An 11,066-nucleotide genomic window follows, 5' to 3' on the forward strand; every position below is an offset into this window, starting at 1 on the left:
AAGACTTTTAGCCGAGGTCCTAAGCTATAAAAAAATTTGAGTCCTTGACAAGCACTACTTGCGTCGAAGGTTGCGCTTGGAGCTTGACTCCGTATCTGATTGCTTTGACTCCATTAGACGCCTATCGAAAGCGGCTTGTTGTTCCCTTAGTTCGGCGAGGACTGCAATCATTTGCGCTTGAAACGATTCAGCTTGGAATTGGGCGTTGTCTTGCATCTTGTCCAGCCTACGGATGTCAGAAGTGTGAACCTGCACTTCCATGTTGATATCCCGGAGTCGACTAGCTTGTACTCCAAACTGATAGGACTGATTGGCTAACTTACCCACCATTACCGGGAGTGCTCGATCAGCCGAACCTCCGCCGCGGACATCATAGAAGTCCCGACACATGCCGTAGGGAGGGCGTAGGTTTTGCTGTTGGCTCCAATGGTGGAGGTGACTTCCCCAGACGGGATTCGGTCCTTGAAAGTTCCTTACGAAGACGGGAGGTTGAATCGGTGGTGGATCGATAACTTCCAGCTCTGAGTCGGTACCGGAGTCATCACCCACTTCTGTGGGTTCCTCGTCCTCTTCGGGATCATCTTCGATCCATCCTCCGTTGCCTTGGTTGGGAAAGTAGGGGTCGCCAGGGTGGTGAAATCCAGCCATTTGACTGTACGAGAAATAGGGTTATAAGAATTGAATAAAGTCGGAACATGTAAAACATGTAAGTTAAACTAGTTTAGGTAGCAAATACTCCTATAGTATTTAAATTCTTGTGATTGATTCTTGTAGTGGTTTGGTAAGTTTTGACTTGTTGCTTACTACGATCATTCCTCGATATACGTTGGTCCAATCTTGGGCAAATATAGTTGATCATCTTATATTTGTCCAAAATCTGATTACATATATCGAGTCTCAATCGTAGTGTCAACTTGTCTAAATACTTGTATAGTTGTATAATCATGAAAATAGTTTGTGGTATGCATGTAATTGTACTTAAATGAACTATCAATTTAAGTTGTACGAAATGTTGTTTAAGTGTAAAAAGAAAATTTGTTTTGTCAGAGAGTATTAGTCCCTTAAGCATTTATAGTTTGTATATCTTATGTGGTTCGACATACTTAGTTCACTATAAACATTGCTCTGATACCAATCTGTCACACCCCCAAACCTGAACGGCGGAAACGTTCGGGGGCGGATGACTTCATGTGGTAACGTAACAAATGAATACATAGTAAAGAAAGCAATACAACCATCATATATATAATTGAAAGTTTACATTTGTCAAAAGTTACATGTTCAAAACTCAATTACAATATGATGTCAAAAATACGAGATTAAACTGGTGCCGCAGCATCCCTTCAACAAAAGCGAAATGAATACCTGAAATTACTGATTTCCTGGGACATACAAGAAATTTTGAAAGAGTAGATCAGCATTTAAGCTGGTGAATTTCATAAGTGTTTAAGTGACAATGTTTGAATGAAATGAAATGTTTTATCTTTGTTTGTTTGTGTTTAGAAAATCCTATATTTTCTACTAGTATAAAAGTAGCCTTCACTCAAGACCAATGTTTGTTTCCAAAGATGTATGTAAATGTAAAATAACCAATGAGTTTGAAAACCTTGTAAATCAATGCATTTTTAATACCCCTTGTGAGTTTTATAACCATACTATTGACTCTGAATGCCTATACACAACGTTCTTCAGGCGTTGAAATGTTATGACGTTTGTCACCCCAAACGGTGGACTGCAGCTAACAGTCAGGGCGCGGGTTGTCAAGCCCGTATAGATCTATACACAAACACCATGCTCCCCCTCCAAGGGATTCTGGTATATAATACAGGACTTGAAATGTGTACTCGAACGTACATGAAGTTAGTGTCTCACAAATCCGTGGTATAAAAACAGATCTACTTGTTAAAATGTTACGTTTGTTCTTGTATACGAAAGCGAGCTTCTTGAAATATGTGATTCTAGTACATAAGAGTTAGAAATCTGTTCGTAAAACTATACCTATTATAGTTTCCAAAAAGCGTGTCTTGTTTGTTTAGAAATATTGAGAAAAGGAATCACTTGTTTATGAAAGTATAGATTTTTGGTGTAGAGTCTAGGATAGACAAGAAAAATCTAAGAACAGTTTAGTTTATACATGCATTACAACAACATTTTATTTTAAAAGGTAAATTGCTATTGTGACATATGTTATATATATAAAAGTTCCTTTAAATGTTTATAAATCGCATGTGATTTGAATATATAACAGTATATAAAAGAGTTTCTTTATGTAACACACGATAATACTCGTGTGTTTTACTTGTAATCCCCCCTTGAAAGCATATAAAAGTATTTAGAATAATTAAAAAGGTTGATTAAGGGGTATGAAACTCACTTGAAAGTTTTGGAGATAGCGAGATGGAAAACCGGGCAGAGTTTCGTCTCGGGAAACGGATTTTCCTCGGGATTCTCGGAAATCTCGGGAGTAAAATCGACCTTCAGGACTTGAGCCAAAAAGACCAGAGCTTCGGGTTTGAACGGACACGGAAAACGAGGCAAAGTTGAGAGAGAGAGAGAAGAGAAATGAACCCTTTCTTTGGAAACCCTCGCATCCTATTTATAGTAAGGCTGGTCTGCCTCGGTACGCGGGGCGTACGCTCGTACGCAGTGCGTACGCGTACGTCATGCATGACCGAAGCCTCGACTGCCTCGGTTCGGATGGGATGGGTTGCTGGGTACGCGGGTCGGATGGGACGTCGGGTCGGACGGGTCGGGGCTTCGGACGGGTCGGATGGGTCGGTTTCTTCGGATAGCGCGACGTGGACGATCAGAGGCCAATCCTCTCGGTTACGCGGGGCGTACAGGAGTACGCAGCGCGTACTTCGGAGGAGGATGCTGACTCCCCTTCGGATAATATCCGAATTTTGAATTAAATAAATAATTAATTTATTTAATAAACTTCAAAAATTCATATCTTCTTCATACGAACTCCGTTTTCGATGGTCTTTATATCCTCGCGTAGGTGAGACTACGCTCTACAACTTTCGTTTAGACTCCGTTGGCAAATTCCAAAATTATATTTTTATTATTTATTAAAAATCCATCGTGTTTAAGGAATTTCTTAGAAAATTCATAACTTCTTTATCTGATGTCGGTTTTTGCCAGACTTTTTACCGCTGGAATACCATTGTCGAGACCTTCGATTCTCGTTTAGGTTATTCCGGCCAAAAGTCGCTCGATTACCGATTCGAGTTTTTAGCTGTCTGTTGCTAAGCCGAACTTGGAAAAATCATAACTTCGCTATATGAAGTCGGATTTAGGCGTTCTTTTCACGTACGATCATGGTTCAAAGAAATTTAATCATAGAAGGAATTTAAGTAGAACTTATTTATACATTTTATTATGAAAGTAACTTTTTATTATTCAGAAGTGGTTACAATACTTGACCCATTTTGGTCGTTACAAAGAGTTGAAATATCGGGTTCTCACAACCTCGTTCCAGGAGCAACTCCTCTCGCTAAATCACCATATCGGTTGGCTCCTGCTGAAATGCAGGAACTGTCCAGCCAACTCAGTGAGCTTCTGGATAAGGGATTTATCCGACCTAGCTACTCGCCATGGGGAGCTCCGGTACTCTTTGAAAAAAAAGAAGGACGGATCTTTCAAAATGTGCATCGATTACAGAGAGTTAAATAAACTCACTGTTAAAAACCGCTACCCACTCCCACGAATCGATGATCTATTCGACCAGCTCCAAGGAGCTAGCTATTTTTCTAAAATAGATCTACGGTCCGGATACCACCAACTCAAAGTCCGAGAAGAGGATATTCCTAAAACCGCTTTCCGAACCCGCTACGGACATTATGAATTCGTCGTAATGCCCTTCGGTCTAACAAATGCACCTGCCGCATTTATGGACCTAATGAATCGAATCTGTCGACCGTTCCTTGACAACTTCGTCATTGTGTTTATCGATGACATCCTCGTCTATTCTCGAAGCAAAGAGGAGCATGGCCAACATCTCCGACAAGTCCTAGAAACTCTGCGAACGGAAAAGCTTTACGCCAAACTCTCCAAGTGCGAGTTATGGCTCCGGAGTGTGAATTTCCTAGGCCACGTAATTAGCCAAGACGGAATTCATGTGGATCCCTCTAAGGTCAAAGCTGTGGAAGGATGGGCAACTCCGACTACGCCCACAGAAATTCGTCAGTTCTTAGGCCTAGCAGGCTACTATAGGAGATTCATCCAAAACTTCTCTAAGATCGCCAAGCCGCTTACCTTGCTTACGCAAAAGGGCGTGCCATTCAAGTGGACAGACCGACAAGAGATTGCGTTTCGAACCTTGAAGCAAGCTCTCTGTAGCGCTCCTGTACTATCTCTACCTGAAGGAACGGAAGATTTTGTAGTCTACTGTGACGCGTCGAATCAGGGCTTAGGTTGCGTTCTCATGCAACGTGGAAGAGTGATAGCATATGCGTCCCGCCAACTGAAGATGCACGAAGTAAATTACACGACCCATGACCTAGAGCTGGGAGCCGTGGTCTTCGCTCTGAAAATTTGGAGGCACTACCTGTACGGTACAAAGTGCACCATCTTCACGGATCACAAGAGCCTCCAGCACATCTTGAATCAGAAGGAGCTGAACATGAGACAACGAAGATGGGTGGAATTGCTAAACGACTACGAATGCGAGATCAAGTACCACCCAGGCAAGGCCAACGTGGTAGCTGATGCATTAAGTCGGAAGGAGTACTCAAATCGTCGTACGAAAACACACTCGATAACCATTCAATCTCATCTGGCCACTCAAATTGCATCAGTCCAGTCAGAGGCTATGAAAGCGGAAAATAGTACTAGCGAGGCATTGCGCGGGATGGAAAAGAACCTAGAAGCAAGAGAGAATGGGGTATACTACTTCATGAACCGTATTTGGGTCCCAAAAATCGGAGGATTTAGGGAGGCCGTTATGAAGGAAGCCCACAAGACACGATACTCCATTCATCCCGGTTCGGACAAGATGTATTTGGACATTAAACAACACTATTGGTGGCCTAACATGAAGGCGGAAATCGCGACCTATGTTAGTAAGTGCCTTACGTGCGCCAAAGTAAAGGTGGAATACCAGAAACCTTCAGGATTGTTACAGCAACCGGCAATCCCTGAGTGGAAATGGGAGGGGATTTCTGTGGATTTCGTGACCAAGCTGCCCAAGACGTCGGACGGACTGGACACCATATGGGTAATAATCGACCGACTGAAGAAATCTGCCCATTTCCTGCCAATCAAAGAATCCTACAAGATGGAGAGATTGACGCGTTTGTACCTACGAGAAATTGTGAGACTCCATGGAGTGCCAAAATCTATTATCTCGGATAGAGACAGTAGGTTCACATCGCGCTTTTGGCAATCACTCCACAAGGCAATGGGAACTCATCTCGACATGAGCACCGCGTATCACCCACAAACGGACGGTCAAAGTGAACGAACCATTCAAACGCTTGAAGACATGCTTCGTGCATGTGTGATAGACTTTGGAAAGTCTTGGGATACCTACCTACCGTTGATCGAGTTCTCATATAACAATAGTTACCATTCGAGCATCAAGGTGGCTCCTTTCGAAGCACCGTACGGGCGTAAATGTAGATCACCGTTATGTTGGGCTGAAGTAGGTGACACCCAGCTAGCAAGAACGAATACGTCGGACAGGGCACTAACGGGACCGGAGATCATTCGCGAAACCACAGAAAAGATCGTCCAGATCAGAGCTCGATTACAAGCATCGCGTGACCGACAAAAGAGCTACGCCGATAAACGGTGAAAGCCCTTAGAATTCCAGGTCGGTGATCGAGTACTGTTGAAAGTCTCACCCTGGAAAGGGGTTATACGTTTCGGAAAACGGGGAAAGCTGAACCCACGATACATTGGACCTTTCGAAATCGTCGCCCGAATAGGTCCGGTAGCATACAGACTACAACTACCCGCGGAGCTAAACGGTGTACACCCCGTGTTTCATGTCTCTAATCTGAAGAATTGACTAGAAAGATGAAACCCTTGTCATTCCTCTTGATGAAATCGAAATCAATGAGAATCTCCTGTTCGTCGAAGAACCAATCGAAATCATGGACAGGGAGGTGAAGTGTACTAAGCAGATCGCATCCCGATCGTGAAGGTACGGTGGAACGCAAAGCGTGGGCCAGAATTCACGTGGGAACACAAAGGTCAAATGAAGCAAAAGTACCCTCACCTATTCTAGCATTCTCAAATCTAGCTTTCAAACAGAATTTCGGGACGAAATTCCCTCTAACGGGGGGATGATGTCACAACTGGAAGTTTTGTGTCCTGTAATCTATACACTTAAGTTAATGTGAATCAAAAACCTAAGAACCTGATTGACACCTACTATTATGACATCAAAAACTTCAATCAAATACATCATACAAGTACTACAAATAGTCATCAAACAATTGGAGACACTAGAAGTCCTTGTTTAAGTCCACTTTGGACTAGGACTTCCTTATTGGATCCAAAAGGACCAATAAGGTTCCAATTAGACTATCATGGGCTTAGAACCCTAATTGGGCTCTAATTGGACCCACACTAATTTATTTCAACATTTTGGGCCATGTTGGGTCTAGAATGAAATGAATTAAAAGCTTTGATCCATGAATACCCTAAACTAGTCCAACAAAAATGGAAAAAAAAAATCATACTATATTCTTTTATGTTGAAAGTCACCCAAGCTAACTCTAATATTGGGCTTAGGAGCAAAAAGCCCAAATTCTCCTTTTTCCTTCCATGTTTTCGGCCCAAATCAAGCCCAAGAGGAGGGTTTGACTTTCTCATACCACCTCACTATTAACCAAAGGACTTCCATGCAAGAAACTCATATCTCCATGCAAACATCACCTCAAATATCATTTCTTCTTCCTCTCTCTCTCACTCTCAGCCATACTCAAACACACACACATTCACAAAAATCTCTTAACTCTCTCAAGAACACTCCTCCCTCTCCACTCAAAGATCTCGAAATTTAGGAAGCATTCAAGAGGAAATTTCCACAAATTCTTCATCTAAGGTAAGATTATGTTGGATCTATGACTTAGATTCTTTTTTACATCAAAATCTTTTCCTAATCCATGCCAAAATCGTGATCTTACCTCTTAGAAGCATACCAAACTCGAGATCTTCAAGAAAAGGGTGCTAAGGCCAAAAATCACCAAGTTTTCTTCCATCTTCTCTTCAAAACCGAAACCACACCCAAGGTGAGCTTCATACCCCCTACTTTCTGTTTTTATGAGTTTTGTGGGGGTGGGGGGGGGGGGGAATACAAGTGAAAGTGTAGATCTATATGTGTTTTGTATGCCTTGTATGATTTCCATGCTTATATGTGTGTTGTTGTGCGTTATAATGTTGGATCTAGCCATAAAACCCCTCAAAACCGAGATATACTTTATGTTAAATGATTCTAGCATCAAATATATTTCTACATACAAAGTGTTCCTAGAAAAATAGCTAAATGGCTTAGTAACATATTTTTTTTGGGCTAAAAACACAATTTTTGGACCTAAAATGTGAAAAACACAAAGTTAAGGGCCCAAATTGACATATCACGAATTCTGATGGATGAGGTGTCTTAAAACAGTTTCAATAAAACAATTTCTGGAAATATACTCATTTGGAGGATTAAAAACATAAATTTCAAGCTTAATGGGCTAAAAATGACATTTTCGGCCCAATGAGGCCCATTATGCGAGATTTTCTGTTTTGGAGGGCCAAAACTGTATTTTTCTGTAAAACAGTGGACTATAAGTGTTCCAAGTCCTTTTCAAAGGTTTAAAATGCTTTTTAAATTTAAAAAGGACCAAAGTTGCAAAAATTTTACAATTTGGGCCAAAATTGTCAAAGTTGTGAAAAAGAAGGGCTATTACCGAGGAAACTGCAATTTCAGGGACTAAAACTGTTTTCATTGAAAAATATGCTGAAAAATATCAATTTCAATAATTTTTGGTGTTAAAATGTCAAGAAAAATGATTTAAGGATCAAACCGAAAAGTTATTTAATTAAAGGGTTGAAAAAGTAAATTTTACAAACAATGAGGGGCTGAAAACAGAAAACTTCCAAGGCTAATTCAATATACGCAATTTGATCAAATGATGGCACCGCGACTATCGACGAAATACAATACACAACAATACCAAAAGTCGTTGTTAAACGAATTGGTTCGGTCTCGAACCAATAAAAATCCGAAACTACTAACACGACGACACTACGATTCATACAAGTAACGTTTGGGAATTCAATATACATGCGAGTGTGCACAGACGTCTACGCACCATCTTTGGGCCCCAAAAGTGTAAAATCTTGTTTGTTGGGCCTAGCTAGCCCAATGACCTGATCTTAAGGCCCGAAGACCTCTATCTTACGAAGTGTTGGGTTTTACCGATCTAACACAACGTAAAAGGACTTTCAATGGCTTGTATTGGTCCCCAAGGGTCCTTTGGTATTGCTAGTAAAGTCGACATTTCATGCGAGGCGGGTCTGGGACCCCTCGTACATTTTTTTTATCCCCAACCGGTTAATGGAGTCATCGAGGCCTTCGTGTCCTCTTTCTCTTCGGATGTGGGACTACACGTAGTCAGGGCGGTTGGATAACGTGATTAGTACGCACGACGCCTACGCGATCGTTAGTATAGCTATAAACTGGTCGTTTGTGTAATGCGTGTTTGTAGCAATTAATCATGCTCAAAAATAATCCAACGTCGCCTGGGACTGACACTACACGCTATGCAATGGTTTCAATGTGACTTCATGGAATTCAAGGAATTAGGAAAACATCAGGTTTTCCTAGGGTTTTTCAATACATACAGATTCGAAATGCATACAACTTTAACGAACAATTGTTTTACAAGTATAGAAACAAACAAGCATACCTATGGATCTTCACAAACGTTTTCAAAAGCTTTACTTTTCAGAAAATATCGGATTTTCTGGTGGTTTTCAAACGATACGAAACATTGTTTTTTTTCAAATACCGCTTATGAACTCACCAACATTTCACATGTTGACGTTTTTCAAAATACTTGTATTCTCAGGGAACCAGTGAATCAAAGGAAATCATATTCAGTGATGGCTTGCAGCTTATTTATATACGAATCGAACAATTTATTTTTGGGAATGTAATGTTTAAACCATATACTTCATGTAAACTCTACTGGTTGTACTATATTAATGCATGCTGACGAATGTTGTTACGTTTCATATATATTCAATGTTATGGTATTCAATTGAGTCACGACAGCCCCCGAACGTTTCCACCGCCTGGTTCGGGGGTGTGACAGGTTGGTATCAGAGCTTTGTTTATAGTGAACTAGCATGTCGAGCCACACATTGATATGCAACTATAAACCAAAAAGAGGGACTAACATAACTCTGAACAAAACAAGTAAATAAAACACCCTTACTTGCATTAGGAATAGGAACATAACGCCGAACCAAACACAATCATGCTGGTATCTCGGTTAACTCGAGACTGTTCTTAGTGGTACCAAGGAGTGAATGTAGCCTGATCAACTACATTCTCTCCAAAGTAAAACTAACACATGTCTTGAGGAGATCGGGATAGCTAAGGAACCTAAAACTATACCCTTTATCACCAAAAAGAGAACGCTTGTTTGGTCCCTACAATAGTCATAGCATCCTAGGAATAATGTTAGCATATTTACATACTCGCGCAGACAGCATGGCTGGTTTTCATCACCCTGGAGACCCCTATTTCCCTAACCAGGGAAACAACGGGTGGCTAGAGGAGGAGGAGCCTGAGGGAGAGCAGCAGGGTATCCAGTTTCATCAGGCCCTAGTGGCTCACAGGATGCTTGAGGGTGAACCGGGAGAGAATCCAGGGGAAGCACACGACGTCGGACCCGACGCATACGTAGACACTGACTACGAATTTGGAGAGATCGACGACGACGACGAGGAAGGTCAGGTCGGGGACCAGGACCCCGTCCCGCCATGCGAGAACGAGGCACAACCAGACCACCCCGCTCCACCAGTGAACCCCCAAGAGAGAACCCTTCCCTCGAAGCTGAGATCGCCGCACTGCGACAACAGCTGTATGCTATGGAAGATCGGGCAGTGCAAGCAGAGCATGAGAGGGATGAGGTTATTGGAGACATGGCAGAGATGGCGCAGCTACTGGCGCAACATTTCGGCGTATGACCTCGGCACCACCTCTCGACGCAGCTCGTCACGGTTAGGGATAGACTTATCATAGTAGGTCATTAGGAACTATGCTATGTACTCCGGCTTTATGTTTAAGTGACAACACTACTCATGGAGCCGTTATGCTGTCGAATTAGTGTCACTTATGCATGCATCTTATTTGACACCGGAGCAGAGCGAAGTTTCGTGAGCGAGAAGTTTAAACATTTATTAAAACAACAACCCCAGAAGCTAAATGAAACCTATACGGTGGAAATGGCCAACGGGAAAACCGAATCCACTGGAGAGAGATCTACATCGGATGTACCCTAACCCTTAACCAACACGTATTTCGAATAGACCTAATGCCAGTATCGATTAGGAGTTTCGATGTGATTATCGGCATGGATTGGTTAAGCCCCCACCATGCTGAGATTACGTGCCACGAGAAGGCCGTTCGCCTTCGTCTCCCAAATCACGAAACCCTAGTAATTTACGGAGACAAACCCAGTACGAATCTTCGTCTCATCTCGTGCATCAAAGCACAAAAACATCTGCGAAAGAACAATTTGGCGTTCTTGGCTCACATAGTGGACAAGACCAAAGAAGAAACTAACGTCCAAGATATTCCGGTAGCATGTGAATTTCCAGACATGTTTCCTGAAGATCTTCCAGGAGTACCCCCAGAGAGACAGGTTGAGTTCCGAATCGACCTCGTTCCAGGAGCAACTCCTCTTGCTAAATCACCATATCGGTTGGCTCCTGCTGAAATGCAGGAACTGTCCAGCCAACTCAGTGAGCTTCTGGACAAGGGATTTATCCGACCTAGCTACTCGCCATGGGGAGCTCCGGTACTCTTTGTCAAAAAGAAGGACGGATCTTTCAGA

The sequence above is a fragment of the Lactuca serriola genome, chromosome 1 (genome assembly GCF_051521515.1).
Source record: "Lactuca serriola cultivar US96UC23 chromosome 1, Lser_US96UC23_V15, whole genome shotgun sequence".
In the NCBI taxonomy this organism is placed as follows: Eukaryota; Viridiplantae; Streptophyta; class Magnoliopsida; order Asterales; family Asteraceae; genus Lactuca; species Lactuca serriola.